This window comes from Triticum urartu, chromosome 4 (genome assembly GCF_003073215.2).
Source record: "Triticum urartu cultivar G1812 chromosome 4, Tu2.1, whole genome shotgun sequence".
Classification (NCBI taxonomy): Eukaryota; Viridiplantae; Streptophyta; class Magnoliopsida; order Poales; family Poaceae; genus Triticum; species Triticum urartu.
In genome coordinates, this window is record NC_053025.1 from 555,955,507 (window position 1) to 555,981,736 (window position 26,230).

Below are 26,230 nucleotides of genomic sequence, written 5' to 3' on the forward strand. Positions count from 1 at the left end.
ATTTGCGCGTTCTTTTGGGCCTTGGGATGTGCAATGCGTCAGTTCGGGCCAGGTTTGTGCCAGGCCTATAGGATGAAATACGGTCCGGCATACGCCTAGCGCTCGCATAGGCGTATTCTGTTCGGCCCATTCCTGGATTCTGATTCCTGCTTCTGCCAATGCTCACATGACGTGCACCAGGGAAATGTGGCCCATGGGCTGGTTCGAAATAGCACAGGTCGTCGTAATAGATGACCCCCCTCGCCGCGACGGGAAATCTAGTGGATCAGAGCAGAGCCACACGACAGATTTTCTATTCCATCCCCTTCCTCTACGCACCCGCCTGGGCCGGCGACGGCGCCTCCTCAAAGCTGTTCCGGCGTCGCCTCGAAGCTGTTCTGTCGCCATGTCTACCAATGGCCTACAGTTAAACGGGTACGTGTAGTCTCCTCCACCATTTTTTCACCGGCGAGCATCTTCCCACCGATGGCGGAGCGCCGCTTGCCATTGTAAGATATGGACTCATGTAGCTAGATTTGATTTCTTGCAGGGCCATTGACGGAGATGCCGTGTGGAGCTCTCCGGTAATGCCACTGGAGTCTCAGGATTCCATGAGCGCTGTGAATGTGGAGGCGGTCGCCGCCGGCGAGCCACAGGCCATGGGAAAGGGGGCCACATATGACGTTTGCTCCGAAGCGACCAGCGGGTGGATGCGAAGGTTAGTCAGGGGGGCACCATTTGCATAACAATATTTTCCTCGTCTATTTGGCTATTGTTTAGCACGAACATTGATTTGTTTTGCCAGACTATGACTATATTGCTTGATCCGGCGGTTAGTACGCCTTCCTTGGATTGTTGTGCAGTATAGATGACGGTTGGTTGAGATATTGATATGAGAAAGTAACATGTGTTTGGTGTCTAATTAGGGACATGTGGTGGAAAACTTGTGCAAGCTTAAGTTGGATCTGTTTTGTTTGGGGAATTGACTTCGACAGCTACACAAGTTCATTGGGTTGTAGATGCGTTAGTCAATTACCGATTTATTGTGGCATTATAATGCGTTGGTTTCGTTTGTCAAGTTGGAACTGTTATCTCTAGTCTTTTGTTTTTCACACCGAAGGAAGTGGTTATGGTCGTAGATGCATTAGTCAATTACTGATTTATTTGTGCCATTTTTAGTGAGCTAGATTCGTTTGTTTGACGCAATGATGATAGCATTATAGCTAAAAGAGTTTCAGTTTATAGGAGTTGGGTCGCTGCATGAGCCGTGTGATCTGTTTTGGATTTTTGTTTCGCTGTTCGTGTGGGATAAAAATGTATCCATGGCATATGTATGTGGTCTTTTTATGATTTTGGAGGTGAATGAGATTCTTAGAATACTGGGATCTGTAATATGTAGTTTGGATTTATATGATTTGTTTGAGCTAACTTTCTAGGTTTGTTACATGGATGGATGTAGCGATTATGCCTGACGTTCTTTATGTTGAAATATTTTGTTTCGATGGTAATTGAGCATTTTCATCCATGTTTTTTTTCCACAAAAACACTATTTGCAGGGTTAGGATTGGGAAGGCACCTGAGGAGAGGGAGATGAACGCTGATAGGAAAACAACACTTGAATTGTCAGTTCGTGCTTATGCAGAGACAAAATCTGGGCCAGTTGTCAATCCAACAATTGGCACATCTTTTGACTTGTTGGATGAAGCCTATGAGTTCTACAACCTCTATTCATGGGAATATGGTTTCGAGGTGAGGCTTGCGAAAAGCATCGGAAGAGATGTATGCAAGAAATATTGTGTGCTTGTGCGGTATGTGCACTAATATGTCGATAATCAATATGTAATTAGTTATTTTTTTTCTTCTATAATGTGATCTGTTATTTGGTTGCAGTAATGCACTAGATAACCTTGGGTAATCTGTAGCTGACATTTATTCTGTACTTGCTACCGTGTCTGCAGGGAAAACCAATGAGGGAAAATAGTTGATCATCAAGGTGCGGGTGTGAAGCCATGATTAGATTGCTCCGTTCAAAGGACAACGGTTTGTACATATCATTGTTCAAATCTGGCCATAACCACCCGCTGTTTGTGACATGTGGAGAAAAAACGCATTGGAAGTCACACAGGCACATCGATAGATACACAAAGGATCTGGTGAAACAACTCCGCGATAATAATGTTGGTCTTGGGAAGGTTTTCAGCATTGTGGGGAGTTTTTTTGGCTCAGTTGAAAATGTGCCATTTACAAAGCGTTCATTGAAGACACTATGTAGGAAGCTGAACAAGGACCAGTCAGACTCTGACGCTATGAAAAGAATGGAAATTCTGGCTGATATGAAAGCAAATGACCCTGACTTCAATTACACCGTGCAATTAGATGAAGACAGCAGGATAAAAACACTCATGTGGGTTACAAGTAGGGTGTGTGATCAGTATCGGTATTTCGGTGATGCAATTACATTTGACACAACATACAGGACCAACCTATATGACATGTCGTTTGGTCTTTTCGTTGGTGTCAACAATCACTTTCAGAGTATAATCTTTGGAGGGGTCATGATGAGAGATGAGAAAGAAGAATCTTTCAAGTGGGTGTTCCAGGAGTTCATACGTATGGTTGGTGGGAAGCATCCACAAACTATACTTACAGATCAAGCACGCTCTATGGAAATTGCAATTGAGGCAGAAATGCCAAACACAGTACATCGTTGGTGCAAGTGGCATGTCCTGAAAAAAGTGAAAGAGTCAATGGGTGTGCTTTGGAGCAAGAACAGAGAATTCAAAATGGAGTTTCACAAGATTGTACATCACATGACCGCGGAGGAGGAATTTGAGCAAGGGTGGCAGCAGATGTTGGACAAGTACTCACTCAAGAAACATCCGTTTCTAACGCAGATATACGAAGTCCGCCATAAATGGGCTAAACCATATTTCATGGGTGTCTTCTGTGCTAAAATGACGAGCACACAAAGGAGTGAGAGCGCAAATCACCTGCTGAAGGGGTACGTGCCTCCAGGATGTCCAATGCATCTGTTCCTCAAGCAGTTTGAGAAGCTTCAATTTGATCGACAATCGGAAGAAAGCTTCCAGGAGAAAAGAACATCACTGGTTAAAATCTCCATCGTTCCCCCTACATTTGTGTTCATTGAAAACGAGTATTTAAAATGTCCTACTTTCTCTGTAAGCCTTCATACTTGAAAATGGGTTGACATCCTAACATTTGTGATGTGTGTGTGTTTATTCCGGTTGCAGAGTGGCGTATCTCTTAGATTTAACCTTCCGTTGGAGAGGCATGCTAGCAAAGTTTACACGAGGGCCATGTTTGAGAAGTTTGGTGAAGAGTTGTACAAATGTGGTGCACATGTACTGGATGAGATTGTTCCTAGGAGGATTTATAAGTCGACACATGTTGAAGCAGCGAACAGAGATAAATGGAGTAAAGTCCAGTTCAAAATTGAAGTCAATGAGGATGAAAGTTTTTTCAGCTGCGAGTGTGGCATGTTTGAACATTCTGGCTTAGTGTTCTGCCATACTTTGCAGGTTTGTATCCTTTGTGATGACTAAATAAAATCATGTTCTCGCTCTGTTTGTCCATATGAGACTAGTTGATTGATGTCCAGTATAATCTTATGCAGGTGATGGTTCACTTCCGTTTGGCAAAATACCTGAGAAGCACATAATGAAGCATTGGACAAGACAGGCTCGTGACATTCTCCCGGAACACTTGGTCAGGTACCAGAAAGACAGAGGGCCTCCTGCTAGTGATACATTTAGGCATCACACTATGTACATGAAAGCGCATGAGTGTGTGGTGCTTGGTGACAGCAATGTTCAATGTTATGAAGTTTTCATGAGTATGATGAAGGAGGTCCATGCAACTTTGATGCCTTTGAGTGTAGAAAAGGATGGTTTAGGGCTTGCAGAGTGAGAGAAGCATCAACTTTTGGTAGCCAGTGCTACAAAGGGGGGATCCGGGAAAATGGTGGTGGTGAAGATGCGGATAATGGAGATGCTGATTCAAATTGTTCAGGTCTGGGGGTGCATCAGAAAAAACGACAGAGGGGAAGACCAACGACAAGTCGAGACAAAGCTCCTTATGAGAATCATCTTAAGAGGTCCAGATTCTGTACAATTTGCAGATTGCAAGGTCACAAATGCACAACCTGCCCACAAAGAGGAGATTTGCCAAAGGCTCCAAGGAATTTGCCGAAGTGTAGCAACTATGGGGTGGTTGGACATCGACGGAATGCCTGCGGCACTAAGAAAAGTGCACCGTTCGAGCCTAATTTCGTATAGTTCATTTAAGAACATTTTCTGGGTAAGGGGACTGATCGTGTGGGTGATTTTTTGTCCTTGTGTTTCTTAGCTTGCCATGATGTTCCCCGTAGCCATTTGGACATCGGCGTACATGCAACTTATTGCATCTTCCTGTTGCCAATAGTTTTGGCTTTGTGTGCTAACTATTTCATCCTAGTTTTTTTTCCTGCATGACTATTGTGGGCAAGGACAACAATATTGCTGGGCTGCACTTTGAAGTTACAAATGTTTCTATGCTTAACTCCATGTGCCAAGATTGTTTGCTCGGCTATAGGCTTGCTCACAAACGCAGCATGATTTCGTTAAGAGGTATATTGTGTTGGCTGATTTTGGTAACTGATGGATCGGTCGCGTGGTTGCCATATTGCTCGTACATGCGCCAATGTTTTTCTGTCACATTTTTTGTGTACCATGCATGGGCACAGGGTGCATTTTTTTAAACTAGCAGGGGCGTGCTTTGATGGATGATGATCCTGACAAGGCATTGCTATAGCTTTTGTAGGGGCCTCCATTGCTCCGTCAGCGGGATGGAAGGGAGAGCACGCCTCACGTGTCGAGCACAGATGTTCGTGAGGCAGGGTACAACAATTAAACCAGTAGAGGCACTGCGCGTGGGATGGCGCAGAGATCCATGGCGAATCAGCTAGCATGCGAGTACCATTGTTTGATTGAGTGTTTTTGAAGATGCAAATCATCATCCAAGGCAAGCTTGAGTGTTTTTTTAATGAATGTTTATGAAAAAATTAGTGCGTGATATACTGATGGCATGTAGGAAGTAAGCATTTAGGATTTCCCATTGCACATTTAGTCAGGGGGTGGGACGAACAGATGGGGTGCGAGGAGGGGGCGGGAGCATTCCTTGGCAAGTGTGGCTGCTCACCACGCCTCACGGTCTCCCGTTGTGTTGTCAAGTGACAACTGATGGGAACAATGTTCCCAAAACCTTTTCCTCGTTGATCATGACGCTACTTTCTCGCTGCCCCACGCGATGGCAGATAGTTGACAAGAGAGGTGCGCAGATGCACCGCCCCGCCCATCTGTGCTCGAGTTAATGCAGCGGCGCATAGGCCCTAGCTTTGTGAGAGAAAATGGCCATGCCGTACCGTCGAGGTGATTTGTGTGCTCACCGTGACCACAAAATTCAAAATTGTAACCTATGCATGTGATGCGCCCTTGGTAGTTTGAAATTTGAATCTCTTCGCTTGGGAGGGAAAATGAAAATTTTCGTCCTCTATTTATGCAGGTGGCACGGACCCTAGAAACCCATTCGAACAGTGGAGAGATGGCGCCCAGCAGCACCGTGTCCCCAAGCTCTAATCTCACCGAAACGTCTGGCTCCACATTGACAGTAGGCGGTGTGCAGGTACGACTATCACATGGCAAAGGGATTGATATAGATAGCTCTAATCAGATATTTTCTGATACTAGCAGTTTTAATGTGATCCAGGTTCTTAGTGACGTCGTCGGGCTTGACGCTCTGTTTTTTCCTGATCACTCTTCTGGGGTTGCAAGCGTCGATGACGATGTAACTATTTTTTTCCTAGTTTCCATGCAAATCCCTTGTTTGGCCTAGCTAAATGATATGTTTTTGTGCACTGGCAGGCAAGTGTGCTGGGGCAAGGACCTGTCGTTGGTGCAGAGGCTGAGGTGGACGAGACGGTGGTGGATAATGTGAGAGTTTGGATTTGTTACTAGTCATAACGAGAGGAAGATTTTTTTTGGTCTAATGCTGTGCGTTTGAAAATTTCTTGACACCAGGGTGATCTTGGGGTGGAGCTTCCTGTTTTCTCTTGTGAGGAGGAGACGGTGGAGTTTGATCCTTGCATGGCGCATGCAGTGCAAGTAGAGGCATGCGAGCTGGAGGAGGGGGACCACATGTCGGGGACTGGTACTGTAGGCGCTGGCTGCGAAGAAGATGACACCGAGATCCCTCCATGCAAGCGAGCAAAAATTTAGATTTGTAGAGGCCAGTGCTATGCTATTAACGCGCATGCAAATGTACGTGCATGTTTTATTTAGTAGGTGTGCTATGTATCCTAAGTATGCATGGGCAAAACCTTGTTTCCCCGTTGTGCAAAGCTATTTGTTTAGCAAGTTAATCGATTTTCAAATTCTGTTCGCATCGACGGCTATGCTTGAGGAGGAATTGCTCATGATTTTGTGTTTATGAGCGCGAATTTTTTGGTGGTTAATAATTGTTAGCGTCCCTGGCTCATTTAATGAGTGGGGGGAGATGGGGAGATGATATTTTGTGGCCTAGATACGGTTAATACGTGGATGGTTGGGCAGCCACTTGGTTGGTACACAGTGGTGAGCACATGGAGCTGTTCGGCCGGCACTTGACTATAAAATAAGGTGTTGCTGGTACAGAGGGATACATCAACAACGCTAGCACAGTACCGGGGCTTGGCATAGCAAGGGGGAGGGAGCAAGAACAAAGGTGACTACTATTGCTCTCATCACTCGTTCATCTCTCTCTTTTTCACTCTTGCCCCGGATTTCTGTCAAGTCCTAACACATTTTTGTGTTGCTGTTTTTTCTTTGATTTTGCTGGCAGCTTGCTGGTTGAGATGGGGCAGAGACCTAGGAACTACTCGCCTGCAGCTCAACCGGATCTTGCTTCTTCCTCTTCAATGGCTGCCGCCAAGAAGATGCCCGTCCTGAACACCGCCTACAACGCCGGTATGATCCAAATGATTGCCGCGGAATGGAACCCCAACATCAAGTCTGTTTTCGCGGGGGTAGGGATGGAGCAGTTTTGCAAGCTCAAGGCTTTAGGCAATAATAATCGCATATTTTGCATGTCCTTGCTCGCTAGGATAGATCCCGAAACTGTGAAGATGGACATGGGGGATGGAAACTTTGTTGTGATTGACTCTAGGGAGGTAGCAAAATGCATAGGATTGAACCCTAGCAGGAAAAAGATAGATATTCGGGCTGGTGCTTGCTTGCCAGACCGGGAAGAGTTGCTAGGGAAGTTGCATGCCATCTTAGAGACTGACGTGCCCAAAACATGCAAGATTCCGATTGTGAGAGTTAAAAAGATAGTGCAAAACGCTAGCAAAATAGCAATCGTGGGAGCGGAGAGAGAGAAAATGATGGCCGCATGCACAATCATCGCAGCATCCACATTTCTTCTTCCTAGAGGAGCCCATCCGAAGATTTCGAATGAGCTGTTGCCTGTTCTTGCTGAGCCTAACAAAATATCGGAATATGATTTGTGTGACTACGTAGTGGAGGGGTTGAGAGAGGCTGCAGCAAAACTGAGGGATGATTTGTTGCATGAGCCATCTCAGCTTTCTCTTCAGGGGTGCCTCCTTGTTCCTCAGGTTAGCCAAGCAAAATCCGTTTGTTTACTAGCACATGCATGCGAGTAATGCAAAATGGTCACTGATTTCATTTGGTTTAATTGATTCTACAAATTGAAGATCATCTTCTGTGACTACCATGAGCATGGCATGGAAGGGCGTGAGCAGCTACCACTTCCTCGGATGGCGTCGTACTCCAATCTGTTGATGAAGCTTCAGATCCGCAAGCACGCAGCCAAGAACGGAGTGGATGCAGTCTTCGAGGTAAACAAATCGTCTTAAATGCTAGCTCATTAAATTCTACATGGTTGCTAACATTCTGTTCGATTATTCCCTTGCAGGTATCTGATGTCCCTAGATCGCCGGCAATTAATGTGCCATCTGGGAGTGCACCGCCCGCATATTCTTGGACCACCCCAAGCCCTGGTGTGTGCGCCAGCCCGCCTGGATTTGCTGTGGCCCATGGGACAGAGATACCTGCGCAGGTGCGATTTTGTATCTTGTTTGCTACCGCGGGGATTTGTCTTATTTGGTTTGGTTGTCAGAAGCACAAAAAACTAATCCGGCTTTTTTGTCCATGGCTCATCTATTAGATTCTGGCCGCACTTAAGGAGGCAGTGGCACATCAGTTCAAGAAAAGGGAGGAGTTCTTGAAGATGGTGGATGATGCCAAGGAGAAGGTGCTGGCGGAAATACGGTGCAAGGCGGAAGCCAAACGACAAAGAGATCTAGAAGACACACTCGAGGATTTCATGGCCAGGGTGAAGAGGCAGGCTCCAATGGCGGCGGCGTTTCCCAACGTCACACTGTCTTCTCATGTGCCAAGAAGCAAAACAGGTAATCTTTCGTCTGTCCTCTTGCAACATGTTGTAGTTTCAATTATTTTTAGCTTTGTTTTCAAGTTGGCCATGCATGCACTCTGCGAAATGGGTTAGAAGTCAGCATGTGCGTGCATGGAAATGTTTGGTCTTGCATGCATGCAGTAGTGGGGCCCATGTGTGGCTGTGATGTTTTTGCATGGGAGTGGGCCATGCGATGCATGCAGAATGCATGAGTTTTAGCACGCTGTTGTGTTATTGCTATAAATAATTGACTTATCCGTCTAACACAAGCGACTGGCGTTAAAATGTGACTTTCAAATAGATATCATGCAAGACCTAGCTGCTACTTCACGTGAAGCTGCTCGATCTCTGATGGCTGTTGTAGTCTGTAACGAGGAAACACGTAGCCCCCCAGGTGCGCATGGCCATGATAGAAAAGCAAAAACTTATTGCATTTTTTCAATCGTTGGCATGTTTCAAGACAAACTGAAATATGGATTGTTCCTATTGATGCCAGCTGGGGAAGCAGGTATTTCACTAGCCTCTGGAAGCCAGAACCATAACGTGCATGTGTCTCCGATGGAGCGTGCAAAAGGTATACAGTTGATTAGAAACCGTTCTCAATTAGCCGCGCCGTCCGTTCGATCTTCATACATGTACTAATTATGCCTTCCCTTTTTGCAGAAATTGTTGTTTCGGAACCAATGGGTGTTGATGAAGTTCAAGATAAGCCAATGATCGAAGACCGTAAAGGAAAAGGACCAGCAGTAAACTGTTAGTTGACACGATTGCTAGATGTGTTTATCGGCGTTTTTAGCAATGGTCTTGCTTCTCACTAGTCAGAACTATGGGATTGTGTGCAGTGGGTGGGCGCATATGTACTAGGCAGATGACAATGCAGGAGGCACTGGGGGTTGGATCGACGAGAGACCAAGTTGTGCCAGTCGTACACCAAGCATGCGACCAAGTTATGTACGAAGGTGCGTACGGCGTGGGTATGGTACTCAATGCATTGTCTTTTGGTCTAAAAACAAAAACTAATCACCTCGTTCGTCATCCATTTTGCAGCTACTGTGCCTGACGGTGGAGGGCTGGGCGTTGCTAATGGAGCTGGCATTGCCACGCTTACTCCCATAGGAAACTGATGACCCACAAGTATATGGGATCTATCATAGTCCTTTTGATAAGTAAGAGTGTCGAACCCAACGAGGAACAGAAGAAAATGATAAGCGGTTTCCAGCAAGGTATTCTCTGCAAGTACTGAAATAAGTGGTAACAGATAGTTTTGTGATAAGATAATTTGTAACAAGCAACAAGTAACAAAAGTAAATAAGGTGCAACAAGGTGGCCCAATCCTTTTTGTAGCAAAGGACAAGCCTGGACAAACTCTTATATGATGTAAAGCACTCCCGAGGACACATGAGAATATCGTCAAGCTAGTTTTCATCACGCTCATATGATTCGCGTTTAGTACTTTGATAATTTGGTATGTGGGTGGACCGGTGCTTGGGTGCTACCCTTACTTGGACAAGCATCCCACTTATGATTAACCTCTATTGCAAGCATCCGCAAATACAACAAAAGTATTAAGGTAAACCTAACCATAGCATGAAACATATGGATCCAAATCAGCCCCTTACGAAGCAACGCATAAACTAGGGTTTAAGCTTCTGTCACTCTAGCAACCCATCATCTACTTATTACTTCCCAATGCCTTCCTCTAGGCCCAAACAATGGTGAAGTGTCATGTAGTCGACGTTCACATAACACCACTAGAGGAGAGACAACATACATCTCATCAAAATATCGAACGAATACCAAATTCACATGACTACTAATAGCAAGACTTCTCCCATGTCCTTGGGAACAAAAGTAACTACTCACAAAGCATAAACATGTTCATAATCAGAGGGGTATTAATATGCATATAGGATCTGAACATATGATCTTCCACCAATTAAACCAACTAGCATCAACTACAAGGAGTAATTAACACTACTAGCAACCTACTAGCACCAATCCCGGACTTGGAGACAAGAATTGGATACAAGAGATGAACTAGGGTTTTGAGATGAGATGGTGCTGATGAAGATGTTGATGGAGATTGCCCTCTCCCGATGAGAGGAGCGTTGGTGATGACAATGGCAATGATTTCCCCCTCCGGGAGGGAAGTTTCCCCGGCAGAACAGCCCCGCCAGAACCCTAGATTGGTTCCGCCTCGTGGCGGTGGAGTTTCGTCTGAGAAGATGGCTTATGATTTTTTTCCCATCGAAAGAGTCCATATAGCAAAAGATGGTCACTAGAGGGCCACCAGGGGGCCACGAGGTAGGGGGCGCGCCCATGGGGTAGGGCGCGCCCCCCACCCTCGCGGGCAGGGTGTGGCCCCCCTGGTGAAGTTCTTGCGCTCAATGTTTTTTATATATTTGGAAAACATCATCCGTGAAGTTTCAGGACTTTTGGAGCTGTGCAGAATAGGTCTCTAATGTTTGCTCCTTTTCCAGCCAGAATCCCAGTTGCCGGCATTCTCCCTCTTTATGTAAACTTTGTAAAATAAGAAAGAATAGGCATAAGTATTGTGACATAATGTGTAATAACAGCCATAATGCAATAAATATTGATATAAAAGCATGATGCAAAATGGACGTATCAACTCCCCCAAGCTTAGACCTCGCTTGTCCTCAAGCGAAAAGCCGAAATCGAAAAAAATGTCCACATGTTTAGAGATGAAGGTGTCGATAAAAATAAAATACAGACATGAGGGCATCATGATCATTCTTAGAACAGCAACTTATATAATTCTTGTCATATGATTTCTTATGCTAGAGTAATAATTCAATCACAATATCAAGTATGAATCGTAAACTTCATTGAAAACTAACAAACTATAATATCAGTCATTGAAGTAATTGCAATTTATCATAACGTAGGAAAGAGTCAATGTATAAGAGCTTTTCAGCAAGTCCACATACTCAACTATCATATAGTCTTTCACAATTGCTGACACTCACGCAATACTTATGGGTATGGAGTTTTAATCGGACACAGAGAAATATAGGGGCTTATAGTTTTGTCTCCCAACGTTTTACCTCAAGGGTAATGTCAACAGTAATAGTTCATGAAAACTCACATCCAATTAGCCATATATACCAGGATCTTTCCAACATATTGTGCTTGCCAAAGGATAAAATGTAAAAAGGAAGGGTGAGGATCACCATGACTCTTTTGCAGTGTATGAGATAAAAGTAAAAAAGATAGGCCCTTCGCAGAGGGAAGCAGAGGTTGTCATGCGCTTTTATGGTTGGATGCACAAAATCCTAATGTGAAAGAACATCACTTTATATTGCCACTTGTGATATGGACCTTTATTATGCAGTCTGTCGCTTTTATTACTTCCATATCACACGATTGTATAAAGCTTATTTCTACCACACCAATCAATCATACATATTTAGAGAGCAATTTTTATTGCTTGCACCGATGACAACTTACTTGATGGGTCTTACTCAATCCATAGGTAGGTATGGTGGACTCTCATGGCAAAACTAGTTTAAGGGTATTTGGAAACACAAGTAGTATCTTTACTTGGTGCAATGAATTTGGCTAGCATGAGGGAGAAAGGCAAGCTCAACATGTTGGGGGATCCAAGACAATATAATTTATCTCAGATGTAAGAAAACATAACCCATTATGTTTTCTTCCTTGTCCAATGTCAACTCTTTAGCATGTCATATTTTAATGAGTGCTCACAATCATAAAAGATGTCCAAGATAGTATATTTATATGTGAAGACCTCTCTTTCTTTATTACTTCCAATTAATTGCAACGATGACCAAAACTATGTTTGTCAACCCTCAATAACTTTTATTCATCATACTCTTTCTATGTGAGCTCATTACTCTCCATAAGAGTCACATGATCTCTTTGTTTCTTTTTTTTCTTTCTCTTTTCTTTTCTTTTATTTGGGATCATGGCAAAAATAAGCAAGCCCTTGACTCAACACTAATCTTTATTATATAGCTCAAGGACTCGGAATTCGTCTGAAAGTAAAATAAACAAAGAAAAATCTTCGAATTCACGAACGATTACTGATTACTAAAGAGGGAGACATTTTCATTGTTACCGTACCGGCTGTTAAAATTAGGTCTGATTACATAGAAGGATAATAAAGCAAAACTCACAACTAGATCATACTAAGAACTTTTATTCTACTAGATCAAAATATTACCAAAAGGATCGAACTAAGAAAAACGGTAAAGATAAAAGTGATGGTGATACTATACCGGGGCACTCCCCCAAGCTTGGCAGTTGCCAAGTGGAGTGCTCATACCAGATACTCAATTCTTCTTTGTTGGAGGAGACGGTGGTGATGTTGTTGATGGCATAGGCTTGTCGTCCTTCTTCCAAGGCATAGGCTCACCATCATAGAAGGATGACCGAGTCTCCGGGATCCTCAAATCTGCAGCCAAACTCATCCTTTTGAATCTATATTCATACTCAAAGTTTTGGTTTTGCAGGTCATAGATTTGAGCTTGGAGGTGCTCAATTTTCTCGTGAAGCTTGAAGATGGTCTCCCCGATGTTGTCGGCATCCAACTTGTGTTTGTTGGTGAACTCTGCGATCATCATGTAGTTGGAGTTGAGTCCATGCTCCACCATCACCTGACACTTGAAAACTTGTTGCTCCATTCCTTCGAGCCTAGTCTCCACGCTTCCGGTCCCCTTCGGTCCCTCAGCATCACGGATGTGCAGCAACCCATCACGCATCTCAATGGTTTGAGGGTGTCGCTGCACCTCCGCTAGATAAGGGTTGATGACCTTCTCGAAGAACTTGTCCTTGGGTGCACTTGGAGACGTCATGATAATCTAGATCTGTCAGAAAAACAACTCGAAACAAAGACAAGAGATTTTTGCGTGATACGGGAGTCAAAACCCCCGGCAGGTTATATAATGAATTTTTACCGGCCAAAATACGTGTTCTGTAAGAAAACGGAGTCCGGAGAGCACACGAGGTGCCCACGAGGTAGGGGGCGCGCCCAGGGAGGTAGGGCGCACCCTCCAACCTCGTGGAGCCCTCGTGTCCTTTCCGGACTACTACTTATTTTTCAACATTGGTTTCAACATTTATGGGATTACCTGAGATATAATGTTTGATTCTTTGACCATTTACCACCTTTGGATTTGTGCCTTCGAAGTTGTTGATTTTTATGGCACCGGAACGGTAGACCTCCTCGATAACGTACGGACCTTCGCATTTAGAGAGAAGTTTTCCTGCAAAAAAACTTAAACGAGAGTTGTATAGCAATACATAATCACCTACGTTAAATTCATGCTTTTGTATCCTTTTGTCATGCCATCTTTTAACTTTTTCTTTAAACAGCTTGGCATTTTCGTAGGCTTGGGTTCTCCATTCATCGAGTGAGCTAATATCAAATAACCTTTTCTCACCGGCAAGTTTAAAATCATAATTAAGTTCTTTAATAGCCCAATAAGCCTTGTGTTCTAGTTCGAGAGGTAAGTGACATGCTTTTCCATAGACCATTTTATACGGAGACATACCCATAGGATTTTTATATGCAGTTCTATAGGCCCATAATGCATCATCAAGTTTCTTGGACCAATTCTTTCTAGACCTATTAACAGTCTTTTGCAAAATTAATTTGAGTTCTCTATTACTCAATTCTACTTGACCACTAGACTGAGGGTGATAAGGGGATGCAATTCTATGATTAACATCATATTTAGCAAGCATTTTACGGAAAGCACCATGAATAAAATGTGAACCACCATCAGTCATTAAATATCTAGGGACTCCAAACCTTGGAAAGATAACTTCTTTAAGCATTTTAATAGAAGTGTTATAATCAGACTACTAGTTGGAATAGCTTCTACCCACTTAGTAACATAATCAATAGCAACTAAAATATGTGTATAACCATTAGAGGAAGGAAAAGGTCCCATATAGTCAAAGCCCCAAACATCAAATGGTTCAATAACAAGTGAATAATTCATAGGCTTTTCTTGACGTCTACTAATATTACCAATTCTTTGGCATTCATCACAAAATAAGACAAACTTACGAGCATCCTTGAAGAGAGTAGGCCAATAAAAACCAGATTGTAATACCTTATGTGCAGTTCTATCTCCAGCATGGTGCCCTCCATAAGCTTCGGAGTGACACTTGCGTGGGATATGTTCCTGTTCATGCTCAGGTACACAACGTCTAATAACACCATCTACTCCTTCTTTATAAAGATGTGGGTCATCCCAAAAGTAATGCCTCAAATCATAGAAGAACTTTTTCTTTTGCTGGTATGTGAAACTAGGTGGTATAAACTTAGCAACAATGTAATTAGCATAATCAGCATACCATGGAGCAGTATGAGAAGCATTTATGACACTTAATTGCTCATCAGGAAAGCTATCATCAATAGGTAGTGGGTCATCAAGCACATTTTCTAACCTAGACAAGTTGTCTGCAACGGGGTTCTCAGCTCCTTTTCTATCAACAATATGCAAATCAAATTCTTGTAGCAAGAGAACCCATCTAATAAGTCTAGGTTTAGCATATTTCTTTTCCATAAGATATTTAATAGCAGCATGATCAGTGTGAATAGTTACTTTAGAATCAACAATATAAGGCCTAAACTTATCACAAGCAAATACAACTGCTAAGAATTCTTTTTCAGTAGTAGCATAATTTCTTTGAGCATTGTCTAGAGTTTTACTAGCATATTGGATAACATTTAGTTTCTTATCAACTCTTTGTCCTAGAACAGCACCTACAACATAATCACTAGCATCACACATAATTTCAAAGGGTAAATTCCAATCAGGTGGCTGAACAATAGGTGCAGAGATCAATGCTTTCTTAAGTATTTCAAATGCTTCTACACAATCATCATCAAAGACAAATGGTATATCTTTTTGTAATAAATTAGTTAGAGGCCGAGAGATTTTTGAGAAGTCCTTAATGAACCTCCTATAAAAACCGGCATGACCAAGGGAACTTCTTATACCTTTGATGTCCTTGGGACATGGCATCTTTTCAATAGCATCAACCTTGGCTTTATCAACTTCAATACCTCTTTCAGAAACTTTATGCCCCAAGACAATACCTTCATTAACCATAAAGTGGCACTTTTCCCAATTCAGGACAAGATTAGTTTCTTCACATCTTTGCAAAACTCGATCAAGGTTGCTCAAGCAATCATCAAAAGAAGATCCATAGACGGAAAAGTCATCCATGAAAACCTCACAAATCTTTTCACAAAAGTCAGAGAATATAGCCATCATGCATCTTTGAAAGGTAGCAGGTGCATTATATAAACCAAAAGGCATATGTCTATAAGCAAAAGTACCAAAAGGGCATGTAAAAGTAGTCTTTGATTGATCTTTGGCTGACACAGGTATTTGAGAGAAACCAGAATAACCATCTAGAAAGCAAAAATGTGTATGTTTGGATAACCTTTCTAGCATTTGATCGATAAAAGGTAAGGGGTAATCATCCTTTTAGTAGCCTTATTTAATTTGTGGAAATCAATTACCATCCTATAACCAGAAATAATTCTTTGAGGAATCAATTCATCTTTGTCATTAGGAACAATAGTAATACCTCCCTTCTTAGGGACACAATGGACAGGGCTTACCCACTGACTATCAGCAACGGGGTAAATTATACCTGCCTCAAGGAGCTTTAGTATCTCCTTTCTTACCACCTCTTTCATTTTAGGATTCAGACGGCGTTGATGATCACGAACTGGTTTAGCATCTTCTTCCAAATTAATTTTATGTTGGCATAGAGTGGGACTAATGCCCTTAAGATCATCAAGAGTATACCCAATAGCAGCACAGTTCTTCTTCAGAATTTTCAATAATCTCTCTTCTTCATGTTCTGAAAGGTTAGCACTAATGATAACAGGATATATCTTCTTCTCATCAAGATAAGCATATTTAAGAGTATCCGGTAAAGGTTTAAGCTCAAACACGGGATCCCCCTTGGGTGGAGGAGGATCTCCTAGGATTTCAATAGGTAAATTGTGTTTCAGAATAGGTTCCTATTTAAAGAATACTTCATCTAGTTCCCTTCTTTCATTCATAAACATATCATTTTCATGGTCTAGCAAATATTGTTCTAAAGGATCACTAGGAGGTACGGCAATAGAAGCAAGACCAACAATTTCATCTTTACTAGGTAATTCTTCTTCACGGTGTTGTCTACTAAATTTAGAAAAATTAAATACATGAGTCATATCATCTAAACCGACAGTAACAACATCTCTTGTGCAATCTATGGTAGCATTAACAGTATTTAAGAAGGGTCTACCAAATATAATGGGACAGAAGCTATCTTGTGGGGAACCAAGAACAAGAAAATCAGCAGGATATTTAGTTTTCCCACACAAGACTTCAACATCCCTAACAATTCCCATTGGTGAAATAGTATCTCTATTAGCAAGTTTAGTTGTGACATCAATATCTTCTAACTCAACAAGTGCAATGTCATGCATAATTTCTTTGTATAAGTCAATAGGTATTGCACTAGCACTAGCATCCATATCACATAAGCCATGATAACAATGATCTCCTATTTTAACAGAAATAACAGGCATACCTACCACAGGTCTATGTTTATCTGTGTCACGGGGTTTAGCAACTCTAGCAGTTTCATCACAGAAATAAATAACATTCCCATCTATATTATCAGACAAGAGATCTTTAACAATAGCAATATTAGGTTCAACTTTAACTTGCTCAGGAGGTGTATATGTTTTAATATTGCTTTTACGAACCACAGTTGAAGCTTTAGCATGATCCTTGATCCTAACAGGGAAAGGCGGTTTCTCAACATAAAAAGTAGGAACAATAGGATCATTATAAGTAATAGCCTTTTCTTCAACTTTAATAGGTGCAGCTATTTTTACTTCTATGGGAGGATGATATTTAAACCACTTCTCCTTGGGGAGATCAACATAAGCAGCAAAAGATTCACAGAAAGAAGCTACTATCTCAGAGTCAAGTCCATATTTAGTGCTAAATTTACGGAAAATATCGGTATCCATAAAAGATTTAACACAATCAAAACTAGGTGTCATACCTGACTCCTTACCATTGTCGAGGTCCCAATCTTCGGAGTTGCGTTTAATTCTTTCCAATAAATCCCATTTGAATTCAATAGTCTTCATCATAAAAGAGCCAGCACAAGAAGTATCAAGCATGGTGTGATTGTTATTAGAAAGCCGAGCATAAATTTTTTTAATAATCATTTCTCTTGAGAGCTCATGATTGGGGCATTAATATAACATTGATTTAAGCCTCCCCCAAGCTTGAGCGATGCTTTCTCCTTCGTGAGGCCAAAAATTATATATATAATTGCGATCACGATGAACAAGATACATAGGATAAAACTTTTGATGAAATTCCAATTTCAATCGTTTGTAATTCCAAGACTCCATATCATCACATAGCCTATACCATGTTGATGCATCTCCCCTCAAAGATAAAGGGAAGACCTTCTTCTTAACAACATCTCCGGGTACACCTGCAAGCTTCAATTATCCACAAACTTCATCCACATATATTAGATGCTCATCAGGATGTTTTGTTCCATCTCCCAAAAAAGGATTAGCTAGCAGTTTTTCTACCATACCCAAAGGAATTTCAAAGCAAACATTTTCATTTTCAGTAGGTTCAGTAGGTTGAGGAGCAACTCTTTGCTCTACTGGTCGGGGTGAAGATACCCCGAACAAGCCCCTCAGAGGATTACTTTCCATAGTAACAAGCGACAGTAAATTTTAGCACACTATATAAATTTTTCCTTACCAAATTCCACCTACCAAAGGCGCTTCACTCCCCGGCAACGGCGCCAGAAAAGAGTCTTGATGACCCACAAGTATAGGGGATCTATCGTAGTCCTTTCGATAAGTAAGAGTGTCGAACCCAACGAGGAGCAGAAGGAAATGATAAGCGGTTTCCAGCAAGGTTGTTGGGGATATTACTACCAGTATGACCCGCCTAGGAGGGGTTGGGTCATCCCTAATGGCGGGTTACATAAGAAGACCAATATACAGTCAAGATGATAGTTTATTAAACATATAGAAAGCCCAAGGGCCTCGGGCCGGCTTAAGGCCCATTATTGTAAACTGCCATATGGATGGAAAATACTTGTACAGAAAGGCATGTAAAGAAAGCCACCGAGCCGGACACGATTATGAGCCAGCCGGGACTCCGTAGGCCACCTGGCGTCAACCCGTGTATATAAGGGGACGACCCGGTGGCGGTTTAGGGCAAGAAACAACAAAGTCGATAACCAAGCTGGCGAGTTGAGCCTCTTGGAGATCGATACCTCAGCAATACCAATCACAACTAGACGTAGGCTTTTACCTTCATCGTAAGGGGCCGAACTAGTATAAAACTCTCTCGTGTCCTTTGTCCCGATTAACCCCTTTAAGCTTCCTAGTGCGATGGCCCTACAACTAAGTCCTTGCTCTAGGACATCTGTCGTGTCAACTCCACGACAGTTGGCGCCCACCGTGGGGCCAGCGCACGGTGGATTTGAGTTCTTGAAGGGCAACTTCGAAGGGCTCAAGGGATACGTTGTGGGCCGGATGACCAAGAGTCGTCGCGGCAAACTCTACATCGACGACAAAGGCTGGGGCCCCGAGGCCGGCTCGATCGAGTACGGGTACCGGTCCCCTTCGGCAGAATTCACGTCTTCATCGGCCGGGTCGGCGAGTCAGGCCCTGAGCTGGACGTCCACACCAACCTCATCGAAACGGCTCAGCGCGCCGGGTCAGCCCGTGTTCAATCTGTTGTGAAGCATGCTTTCGTAGGCTACGTCCATGGCGGTGAATACTCCGAAGGATCGATGGAAGGTGGGGAGACGACCATTTGCTCTGATACTGCATCATCAACAGGTGAGACGGACTCGTTGTATCAATTGCAAGACGGTATGCTTGGGGGCTGCTCCGATGGCAGCAGTATTCCGGACCCCCTTGAGCCGCCAAATTGGGCCGGAGTCTTTATGGCAGGGACACAGCCCGGGCAGAACTCCACCGTAGCGACAGCAGCGGCCACCGGGTCGGCAGCTGCCGGGTCAGGAGACCCCGCGCGCCCCCCCGGCTCAGGTTCTCATGGACCTCATGGATAAACTAATGACTCTGTTAACCGCTGCGGTAGAGCCGGCAGATAAAGCCCAGCATGACACGGAAGTGGCACGCGTGCGGGAGGAGATGGTGCGAGCTAAGGAAAATCTAGCTACGGAGGAAACCCGGATGGCAGCAGAACGAGCAGCTTTGGATGCTCGTGCTCAGCAGCTTCAAGCAGAAACCTTCCGGCTCTCAGTGGATCTTAATGCATCAAACGAGGTCATGAGGAGGAGGCGTCAGAAAGATCAGTCGCGTCTGCCTCTAACGCTGGATCCAAGGAATCTGTTCCATACACCCGGAGCTGGAGGGAGCAACCCGCCAGAGGAAAACCGGGCCACGACGCCCGGTGCACCAGTTCAGCCATGCACCATGGAGCCGCCGTGCATGAATACAGCTCCTCCTCGTTATATATCAACACCCCCGGGTCACTTCTCCAACCCCATGGAGAATCTCATTGCGGCGTCGGCTCATTTGGCAGCTCTCCCAATAGAAGGCGACTCGCCAGCAGCAATTGTAACCCGGAGGGTAAGAGAACTACTTCAGACAGCTTTGGCCCAGCAGGATGCATACTCCTACAGTCGAGACAGGATTCATTCAACTCCTCGCCCAAGCCGGAGCCCGAGTTACAGTAGGCACATGGAATCTGCAGAGTTGTCAAGTAATGCTTAGCGCCACAACCGGCCATATAGGCATGAGCCGGTGCGGGCTGGAGCCCTTAACTTGGCGGATCAGGAGAGGATTCGTCAGGAGGCGGAACGGGCGGCTTAGATAGCAGCAGAGCAGGCGGCTCATCAAACCTTTCCGGCTTATCCAGCAACCTCGGTTGAGGCAGGAGTCGCTACAAGAACCGGAGGCGTACCTTGCCTGGTCCCATCCATACGCAATGAGCGGTTTCCCAAGGATTTCAAGGGGCCTCGTAAGGTGCCTAACTACACGGCTGACTTACAGCCGGGGGCTTGGATTGAGAGTTATGAGATGGCTATGGAGCTGTTGGAGGTTAGCGATGCTGCAATGGCCAAGTACTTTACCATGATGTTGGATGGAACGGCTCGAACCTGGTTGAAAGGATTACCACCCAATTCCATCGGTTCATGGGCAGAGTTGAAGGCACGGTTCATCCAGAACTTTAAAGACACATGTAAGCAGCCAATGTCGATTGTGGACCTGACCAATTGCAAGTAAGAGGATGGATAATCTACAACCCATTGGGTGCGCCGGGTCAAGGAGATAATACATTCATCTGATAAAATGGATGCCGGCTCAACAGTTTTGATGTTGGAGAAAAATTGTTGTTTTGAACCTCTGAAGCAGAAGTTGGGGCGGCTTAAACATGACTGTAATGACATGGGAACGTTGATGGCAGCTCTTGTCAAGTATGCCGATTCTGATACCACCAAAGACCCGGCATCTGATGAAGAAAAGGCAACGAAGGGAAAGAAGAATGGCAATGGCAAGGGTCACCAGCATAACCCAGCGAATCAAGGAGGTAATAAGCGTAAGGCCGATGAGTTTGTTGCTAATACTAATGCGCAGGGTGGTAATCAGCGGCGCAAGGGCAGACAACCCCCTCGATCGGGCGGGTCAGGCCCCACCCTCGAGCAGTTGTTGAATGAACCTTGTCCAAGTCACAGCACCCGGGAGAAGCCAGCCACCCACTTGTGGAAGGATTGCACGATCATGAAGGCGTTTAAAAATTCAAACGCATTTGATGGGGGTCACGGCCCGGGTGGCGGCTCAGGTGGAGGCGGCTTTCAGGGCCCGGGCGCCGGTTCAAGCGGAGGAGGTTTTCATGGTCAGGGTCATCCTGGTTATCAGGGAGGATATAATCAGCAACACGGCCAAGGGAATCAACAGCAGCAACAATCTGGCTATCAGAGCAACCCAAAGCAGTTGAGTAGCGGACAGTATCATGTCTTTACTACCAGTTTATGTAAGAGAGACCAGAAACTCCACAAGAGGGCCATCAATGCCGTTGAACAGGCAATTCCATGTTATCTACGTTGGTCGGAGAAGCCTATTGTGTGGAGCAGAGAGGATCACCCGGTCCGGGTTGATAATCTGGGTCACTTGGCTTTGGTAGTGGCACCTCAGGTTGGTGGGTACAAGTTTACAAAGGTACTCATGGATGGAGGCAGCAGCATCAACATCCTTTACTATGAGACGTTCCGCCGGATGGGATTGACGGATAAAAATCTTAAATAATCCAACACTGTTTTTCATGGTGTGGTACCCAGTAAGTCGGCATACCCATTTGGTAAGATCGAGCTGGAGGTAGCCTTTGGGGATGAGTATGACTCCAGGGCAGAAAAATTAACCTTTGAAGTGGTTAAGATCAAAAGCCCATATCATGCTCTGTTTGGGCGGCCGGCTTATGCCAAGTTCATGGCTCGGCCGTGTTACGTGTATTTGCAGCTCAAGATGCCGGGTCACAAGGGCACCATTACAGTCCATGGGAGCCGGAAGATAGCCTTGGAATATGAAGAGGGGGATGCTGCCTATGTTGAATCTGTTTGTGCAACAGAGGAGTTGAAATTCTACAAGGATCATGTTGACCCGGCGGACATGACGTCATTAAAGAAACCAACAACAGAGCATGAGCCGGAGTTAAAGTTCAAATCAGCTGATGACACTAAGATGGTTGACTTTGTGCCTGGCGATTCATCCAAACAGTTCATCATCAGCGCAAACTTGTATCCAAAATAGGAAAGCGCGCTCATCGAGTTCATCCGTGAGAACCGGGACATCTTTGCATGGAAACCTTCAGACGTGCCGTGTGTCCCGAGGGAGCTCGCTGAGCACACTCTTAATATCGATCCAAAGTTCAAACCTGTCAGATAGTTTCTTCAGCGGTTCAATGAAGAAAGGCGCAAGTCCATTGGCGAAGAGGTGGCCCGGCTTTTGGCGGCTGGGTTAATTGTGGAGGTCTTTCACCCAGAATGGTTAGCTAACCCGGTGCTCGTGCTCAAAAAGAATGGCACCGGGCGTATGTGTGTGGATTACACAGATTTAAACAAGGCTTGTCCGGCTGATCCTTTTGCTCTTCCCCATATTGATCAGATCATTGATGCTACGGCGGGTTGCGCACGGTTGAGTTTCTTAGATGCTTACTCCGGTTATCATCAGATTAATATGGCAGTCAAGGATCAAGATAAGACAGCATTTATAACTCCTTTTGGGGCTTTCTGCTATGTGTCTATGCCTTTTGGGCTTAAGAGTGCCCAGGCGACTTACCAGCGGTGTGTGCAGAGTTGTCTTCACAATCAAGTTGGGCGCAATGTTCATGCCTATGTGGATGATATAGTGGTGAAATCCAGGGAAGAGGAAACCTTGGTCACAGACCTGAAAGAGACTTTTGATAATCTTCGGGTTTACAAGATGATGCTTAACCCGGCCAAGTGTGTTTTTGGAGTGCCAGCCGGCAAGCTCCTGGGTTTTCTGGTGTCTAACCGAGGTATTGAAGCTAACCCGGAGAAAATCAAGGCAATCACATCTCTAGCCAAACCAACCTGCGTCAATGATGTTCAATGACTGGCGGGTCGTGTGGCTGCTTTAAGCCGGTTCATAAGCCGGTTAGGGGAAAAGGCTATGTCTCTATATCAATTGATGAAGAAAACGTATGTTTTTGTTTGGAGTGATGCTGCAAACGCCGCTTTTGAGGATCTGAAGGCACAACTGGCTAAGCCGCCGGTCCTAGCTGCTCCAATTGAGAAAGAGCCGCTATTGTTATACGTGGCTGCCCACTCACGGGCTGTTAGTGTGGCTATGGTGGTAGAACGCAAGGAGGCTGGCAGAGAGCATCCGGTTCAGTGGCCGGTTTATTATGTCAGTGAAGTGTTAATTGAGTCTAAGCAACGATATCCACATTGGCAGAAGCTTGTTTATGGGGTGTTCATGGCAAGCCGGAAGCTTAAGTATTACTTTCAGGGACATCCAATCACTGTGGTAAGCGCTGCTCCTTTGGGAGACATTATTCAAAACAGAGAAGCTACGGGGCGAGTTGCCAAGTGGGCAATTGAGCTTGGGTCTCATGGGCTGAAGTATGTTCCACGCACTGCGATTAAGTCTCAAGCCCTGGTTGACTTCATCAATGACTGGACAGAGATGCAGGTGCCAGAAGAAAAGCCGAATAACACATATTGGACTATTCATTTTGATGGGTCCAGGCAATTGGAAGGCTCGGGGGCTGGAGTTGTATTAACTTCCCCACAAGGTGATAAATTTTGTTATGTGTTACGATTGATGTTTCCATGCACTAACAACGCAGTAGAGTATGAAGCATTGCTCCATGGTCTTCGAGTGGCAAAAGAGATGAGCTTGAGCCGGGTCAGATGTCTTGGTGATTCAGATCTAGTGGCTCGGCAGGTGTCTGGCAAGTGGGATTCCAAAGACCCTCTCATGGCGGCTTATCGCCGAGAGGTCGATGCTGTTGCAGGATATTTTAAAGGTTATCAGGTGGAACACATTGACCGTCGAAAAAACGAAGCGGTTGATGCTTTGAGCCGGCTAGGGTTACATTGTAAGCCGGTACCACCCAACACCTTTTTAGATGTTTTGCATAACCCCTCTGTCAAGTTGCCCACAGAAGAAGATTTAGTTGTTCCTGACCTGGAGGCGCAGTTGGTGGTGGCTCTTCACGTCATCCCAGATTGGACGGTGCCATTTTTGGCTTACATGACCCGGGGAGAATTGCCAGTGGATGAGACCCTAGCTCGGCAGATAACCTGGCGGTCTAAGTCCATGACGATTTCGGATGGAGAGTTATTTCATCGTAGTGTCTCCAGAGCGTTTCAACGGTGTGTTTCCCCCCGAAGAAGGTCAAGAAATCCTTCATGAAATCCATGAAGGCGATTGTGGTCATCACGCTGGGTCAAAATCTTTAGTGGCCAAGGCGTTTTGTCACGGTTTTTACAGGTTGACGGCTCACGCTGATGCAGAAGACCTGGTCAGTAGATGTGATGGATGTCAGAAATTTGCACGACGAGCGCACATGCCGGCTCAAGAGCTCCAGATGATTCCAATCACTTGGCCGTTTGCAGTCTGGGGGCTCGACATGGTGGGACCTTTCAAAAGGTCTAAGGATAAAAAGACGCATCTCTTGGTGGCTGTTGATAAGTTCACCAAATGGGTTGAGGCGGAGCCTGTGAGTAAGTGTGATGCGGCCACGGTGGTTCAGTTCATGAAAAAAGTAATCTTCTATTTCGGTTTTCCACACAGTATTATCACAGACAATGGTACAAATCTATCCCAAGGGGCTATGGAAGAATTTTGTCAGCGAGAGCACATCCGGCTTGATGTTTCTTCTGTAGCTCATCCTCAATCCAATGGTCAAGCGGAGAGAGCCAATCAAGAAATTCTGAAAGGGCTAAAACCCCGGCTTATGGTTTCTTTACAGCGAACGCCGGGTTGTTGGGTAGAGGAATTGCCTTCAGTATTATGGAGTATCAATACTACACCTAACAGGTCTACAGGTTGCACACCCTTCTTCATGGTTTATGGAGCAGAAGCAGTGTTGCCTAGCGACATCCGTCATGACTCGCCCCGTGTGGCGGCTTATGTTGAAGCTAACAATGAAGAAGCCAGACAGGATGCGCTTGACTTGTTGGATGAAGAAAGAGACTTAGCAGCAGTGTGGTCAGCAATTTATCAACAGGACCTGTGTCGTTATCACAGCCGCCGGGTTAAGTCCAGGACTTTTCAGGAAGGCGACTTGGTGCTCCGGCTCGTCCAAGATCTTTCAGATGCACACAAGTTATCCCCACCTTGGGAAGGACCCTTTGTGGTCAGTAAAAATTTAAACAATGGGTCCTACTACCTCATTGACATTCGAGAGCATGCAGACTCACGTAAGTCGGAAGAGGAGACCCGCCGGCCATGGAACATTGCTCAACTTCGGCCATATTACACCTGAGCCACCAGCTCTCAACATGTACATACGTTCGCCTTGTATATGCAATGATAAGAAATAAAGTAAGACCATCGGTCTCTTTTCTTTCCAAAGACTATGCATATTTGTTATTTTTTTATTCACAAATGACTATTAAGGAGCTGATCGTATTTGAATCAAGTTTAACCTTTTTAGTCCAGCTCATGATCGTATCTGAATCTAGCTGTCAATCTTATGGTCACTTGGGGGCTTCCTATTCAAACATAGGTCGTATTCGAACCAAAGAGAACATAGCTGTCGTAACCCTCTTGATCGGCTCAAGGCCAAACTCACTTGGGGGCTTCTTGATCGTATCCAAATCATAGCTTAACCCCTTTTGAGTCCAACTTGGATCGTATTCAAATCAGGGTCGTTAAAAACCTCTCAAGGTCATTTGGGGGCTTCCTGTTCAAACATAGGTCGTATTCGAACCAAAGAGAACATACCTGTCGGTACCCTCTTGATCGGCGCAATGCCAAAGCCACTGGGGGCTATATGGTCGTATTCGAACCTTAGCTTAACCCCTTTGGTCCGGTTTACTGATCGTATTCGAATCAGGAACCCCCAACCTTTTGAATACAGAGTTCAAATTATGTTTATTATCTGTTGCTTGCCTTCGAGTTTTTGTTGTTTTCAATATTACAAATGAGATAGTCTGGTTTTCTTCGTCGGCTCAATTATTGGACAACACAGCCGCCCGGGTTATTCAAGCCGGTGGTGCAAGGATCCAAAGGTACGGG

The 26,230-nt window shown here is 44.6% G+C and overlaps 1 pseudogene; it reads left to right on the forward strand.

Moving 5' to 3' along the window:
- The first annotated feature begins 271 nt into the window (after positions 1-271).
- On the forward strand, positions 272-3,961 carry LOC125552653 (annotated as a pseudogene).
- Positions 3,962-26,230: the final 22,269 nt, after the last annotated feature.